The sequence below is a fragment of the Palaemon carinicauda genome, chromosome 3 (assembly GCF_036898095.1).
Source record: "Palaemon carinicauda isolate YSFRI2023 chromosome 3, ASM3689809v2, whole genome shotgun sequence".
In the NCBI taxonomy this organism is placed as follows: Eukaryota; Metazoa; Arthropoda; class Malacostraca; order Decapoda; family Palaemonidae; genus Palaemon; species Palaemon carinicauda.
In genome coordinates this window covers 81,494,392-81,500,333 of record NC_090727.1, presented here as the reverse complement: position 1 = coordinate 81,500,333, position 5,942 = coordinate 81,494,392, and positions in this window count along the sequence as shown.

Below are 5,942 nucleotides of genomic sequence, written 5' to 3'. Positions count from 1 at the left end.
AGAGGGAAAATAGTCCAGGGAGGAAAGGAAACATGGGAAAATAGAATATTTCAAGAATAGCAATATTTAAATAAACATTTCCTCTTTATATATATATATATATATATATATATATATATATATATATATATATATATATATATATATTCGAAGTGGGTATTCACCAACTGACCATATTATTATTATTACTTGCGAAGTTACAACCCCAGTTGGAAAAGGAAGATAATATAAGCCCAAGGGCTTCAAAAGGGAAAAGTTGCCCAGTGAAGAAAGAGAATAGTGATATAAATAAACTACAAGAGAAGTAATGAAAACTTAAAGTAAAATATTTTAGGAACAGTATCAACATTAAAGTAAATGTTTTGATTTTGGAGTGTCCTTTTCGTAGTAGAGCTGCTTACCATGGCTAAAGAGTCTCTTCTACCATAACCAAGAGGAAAGTAGCCACTAAACAATTCCAGTGCAGTAGTTAACCCCTTTAGCTAAGAAGAATTGTTCAGTAATTCTAGTGTTGTTAGGTGTATGAGGACAGGAGAATGTGGAAAGAATAGGTCAGACTATTCATTGTACGTGTAGGCAAAGGAAAAGAAGAGCCGTAACCAGAGAGAGGTACATAATGTAGTATTGTCTGGCCAGTAAAAGGATCCAATAACTCTCTTATTAAAGGTCTCAGGATTGAAATTCTTGATATTACTTTTATCAAAGGACTATCCAACTAAAGTAGAGGATATTCTAACATGAAATGAAAAGAAATGGGCATGGGTAGGATATATAATGAGAATAACAGATGATATATGGACATTAAATAACAGAATGGGTCCCTAGAGATCTGTAAGGGACAAAATTATCCCTAGCTATAAGGTCTCTCGAGCCTTAAAGGTTTAAAGGTCGCTCATGAATGGCAGAAGCAAGGGACAGTGACATTGCCCTAACAATCAGGACAATGCCCTAGAGACTGACCATATACATATGATCAGCGCCCAATCCTCTCCACCCAAGCTAGGGCCAGGGAGGGCCAGGCAGTGTGAGATAATTATTGGTGATTATAGGGCCCATTCATTGTCATTGTTGCTCATGATTAAAATTTCAAGAAATTAAGAACTGCAGGTTATACTACAGGCTGCTGATGACTCAGCAGATAGACCTATAGGCTCCCCCAAACCCCCCAACCTTAGTTCACAAGGATGGTAAGGTTGCAGACACTAATGACACTAACGAGTCTGAGTGGGACTCGAACCCCCGTCTAGCAAACATCAGAGATGTTAACAAAGGGGAAAAGGGCAGTCCAATTTTCAGTTAACGAAACGAAAGTTGCGATATTCAGTAAACGTAATGTTACAGACCCAAAGGAACACAGAAGCAGGGAGTGAGAAACTTTATATATTTTGGATTTATCTGCAAAATTACTTTGCTTTAGTAAACTTGAAAGACATTTAAAGTAATTCACCAAGAGCAGTATTTTGTTCTCGTCTGACTTTTGTGGGCGGGGTTTCATTGTCCACAAATCTTATGCTTTTGTGGCTGACTCCACCCCTTCGAACCGTTTGACAACCAGGTTCGTCAACCGGGTTCGATTAACCGTTCGATCGTGTAAGGCTTTAGTCCCATCATCTTCATTGCCCATCACCACCACCCTTCCGGTTTAGCCTAGTCCACATTCCTGAACACGACACCGTGTGTCTGTGTGTGTGTGTGTGTGTGTGTGTGTGTGTGTGTGTGAGAGAGAGAGAGAGAGAGAGAGAGAGAGAGAGAGAGAGAGAGAGAGAGAGAGAGAGCATGTGTGTGTGCGTGTGTGTGTGTGCTACACATGGGCGAGTAACAGACCTCTTCGCCACTTCTAGACTGGGCGAGTGTGAGTTTGCAGGATGGTTAGTTTGCTATGATAAATGAAGGTTTATGAGTATCTTAAAGATTTTCTATTCGTATAAATTTGCATCATAATTCATTTTATATAATGCGTAATAACTGCCTCGTTCAAAATGATAACAATACTTAGAATGAATTGCTTTTAAGATGCAGGATTTATTTTGCCATTTCCCAACTTGAATAATTGCATATTGGAATATATTAGAAATGGGGAGAAGAGTAAAACTATGTATGTATTTGCATGCTGTGATATAGCATTGTAATAAGAGTGTTTTTATATTGATCAAATTAACACGAGTCTGTCTTCATAGTTGATATATGACATGTCTAAATATTTAGATATTAAGGTATTTTAAGATATTTCGATATTAAGATATTTTGAGCTTAAGATATTCTATATTCTTTATTCATTAATTTTCCTATTTCCTTTCCTCACTGGGCTGTTTTCCATGTTGGAGCCCTTGTGCGTCAAAAGCATCCTGTTCATACAGCTAGGGTTGTACCTTAGCTAATAATAATAATAATAATAATAATAATAATAATAATAATAATAATAATAATAAAAAGGCAATTATTTATTTCTTGTTAGTGAGTCTATGAACTAGTTAAAGTATTTGTGACCTTATTCATAATTTATTAAGATAAAAAAATATATTAATACTGACGAAAATTCCATGTGGAGGTAATAGACCCCAGAAACTTATATATATATATATATATATATATATATATATATATATATATATATATATATATATATATATATATATATATAAAATATATATATATATATATATATATATATATATATATATATATATATATATATATATATGTGTGTGTGTGTGTGTGTGTGTGTGTATTATATATTATTATCATTATTATTATTATCTACACACACACACACACACACACACACACACACACACATATATATATATATATATATATATATATATATATATATATATATATATATATATATATATATATATATATATATATAGTACTTGGGCATGTTACTCTACGTATATAATGAATAGACAATGTCTTATAGTGGCGTTAAAAAATCGAAGGTAATTTCTCTCCGGACAGACTGCCCAGCAGATAGTTTTCAGGATAACAGTAGAAATATATTTACTATCCTCCATTTATTCTTTGGTGTCAACACGTGTTTCGGGTCACTTCGCGACCCTTCTTTAGGACTACATTGGGTTTTGGAACCACATTTTAATATAAGCCTATAGGGTATTGTGGTGAAAATTTGATACTAACATATTTGAGAATTCAGGAAACATGCAACTAAAATTGGTAAATGAAAACTTCAGATTATTTGAATTATAAAGAAAATTTAAGATCCTTTTTTAAATACATATATGATTTTTCAAAAAGTTTCACAGAGTTTCACGAAGTTCCTGATTCCATCCTTTTCAGCAGGACCGACGTCGGTTCCTCAGGAACGCCATCTCTTGTTCAAAGCAGACCACATTGTGAAGCTTACACGCTCCCTTAAAAATTAGGTATGTGATCTGTATTGATCTCGGACTCAATTCCATTTGTAGCGGCCCTTTCCTTATGACAATTTGTAGTCTCGATGCTCCTGCATTTTCTAACCAATGAAACAATTTCTGAACTCCTACAAGTCAGGCCACCCATACTAGGTTGGTTTGCTGTTAGTTATCAGACGAAAATCTCACACCGACACCAATCCACAGTGACAAGAACACATTGGATAGCTGTATCAGTCAAAGCCACAAAACTAGGTTGGTTTGTTGAAAGCAGTCAGACGAAAATCTCCAACAATAACCAATCAACATTGGCCAGAACAGATTGCATAGATGTTCTAATCAGGACCAACCCTACTAGGTTGGTTTGCTGTGGTCGATATATATATATATATATATATATATATATATATATATGTGTGTGTGTGTGTGTGTGTATGTGTGTGTATACTTATATGTATTTGTATATATATATATATATATATATATACAACAACAAACGCAACCGTTTCTAGTCTAGTGCAGGACAAAGGTCTCAGACATGTCCTTTGTCATGCGTGAAATGTGGCCATTTTCATCAACACGCTGGCCTCTGCGAATTAGTGATGGTGGGAGACTATAGTCTGATCGCTCACAGTCATAGCAAACTAACCTAGTATGGGTGCCCTGACTAGTACAGTTTTGCTGATCATGGTGATACACCTTTTCACCACTTTAAGGTATCCCCACTCAAAAAAGCAGGATGACATAGTCCCAAGGGCTCCTACAGGGAAAATAGCCCAGTGAGGAAAGGCAATAAGGAAATAAATAAACTATATGAAAAGTCATGAACAATTTAGATAGAATACTTTAAGAACAAAAACAACATTAAACGAAATTTTCATATATAATCTATAAAAAGAGACTTATGTTATCCTGTTCAACATAAAAATACAATTACTGCAAGTTTTAACTTTTGAAGTTCTACCGATTCAACTACCTCATTAGGAAGATCATTCCACATCTTGGTCACAGCTGGAATAAAACTTCTAGAATGCTGTGTAGTATTGAGCCTCATGATGGAGAAGGCATGACTATTAGAATTAACGGCATACCTAGTATTACGAACAGGATGGTACTGTCCGGGAAGATCTCAAAGTAATGGATGGTCAGAATTATAGAAAATCTCATGCAACATGCATAACGAACTGATTGAACGACGGTACCAGAGGTTGATATCTAGATCAGGAATAGATTTAATAGACCGTAAGTTTCTGTCCAACAAATTAAGATGAGAATCAGCAGCTGAAGACCAGACAGGAGAACAATACTCGAAACAAGGTAGAATGAAAGAATTAAAACACTTTTTCAGAATAGAATGATCACCGAAAATCTTACAAGACTATCTCAATAAGCCAATTTTTTAGCAATTGAAGTACAGTCAAAATGTGTTTCTCAAAACTAAATTTGTTGTCGAGAATCACACCTACAATTTAAAAGTCTTACAGAGTTAAAGAAACATTATCAATGCTAAGATCAGGATGTTGAACCACTGCTCTCGACCTACTTATAATTATACTTTGAGTTCTATTAGGATTCAACTTCATGCCCCATAATTTGCACCATGTACTAATTTTAGCTAGATCTCTATTAAAGGATTTCAGCTATCCCAGATATTCATTCAGGAGATGGAATTGATACAAAGAGTGTAGTATCATCTGTATAAGCAACGAGCTTGTTTTCTAGGTCAAATAAAATGTCATGTGTATGTGGTATGAAAAGTAATGGGCCAAGAACACTATCCTGAGGAACACCAGATATCACATTCCTATACTCACTATGTAATGGTGCCCATCAACAACTCTGTTACTTATTACTTAAAAATTCAATAATGATGCTAAGAAATTACTACCCACTCCCAATTGTTTGGTTGGAAAACAATGCCCTCATATATATATATATATATATATATATATATATATATATATATATATATATATATATATATATATATATATATATATATATATATATTATTCAAATAAGCCATATATAATAATACATTAATGTCTGGATTCTCTCATCAACCTCGGGATCAGAGCCCCAAGGCGGAACCACTCAAAGAGAAGAGAAACCAGACATTAATGTATTAATATATATAGCTTATTAAATATGAAAAACACGCCTAATTGTGCAAAATTTATCATTTATATATATATATATATATATATATATATATATATATATATATATATATATATATATATATATATATATATATATATATATATATTATGCGCGTGTGTGTACAGAGAAAAAACTTAGTGAGGTTCTTAACATGACTGGAGAAATGGCTCGTAATAATAATGTGTTTTTTCCATAATATTTCCTTCTGATTATAATTACATTTTATTATTACATTTTCCCCCTAACTACATCATGAGGCCTAATAGCCTCACAAGGCTCTATTGCCGGTCCATATGACCCAAATATAGAAATTAATTTGTGGGTCACTTTTTTTGTTTTGTTAGGCCTACCTCCTTCAACCTGGCAGTCTGTCATTCTTATTTTGGTCACACGTAATAGTAAAGG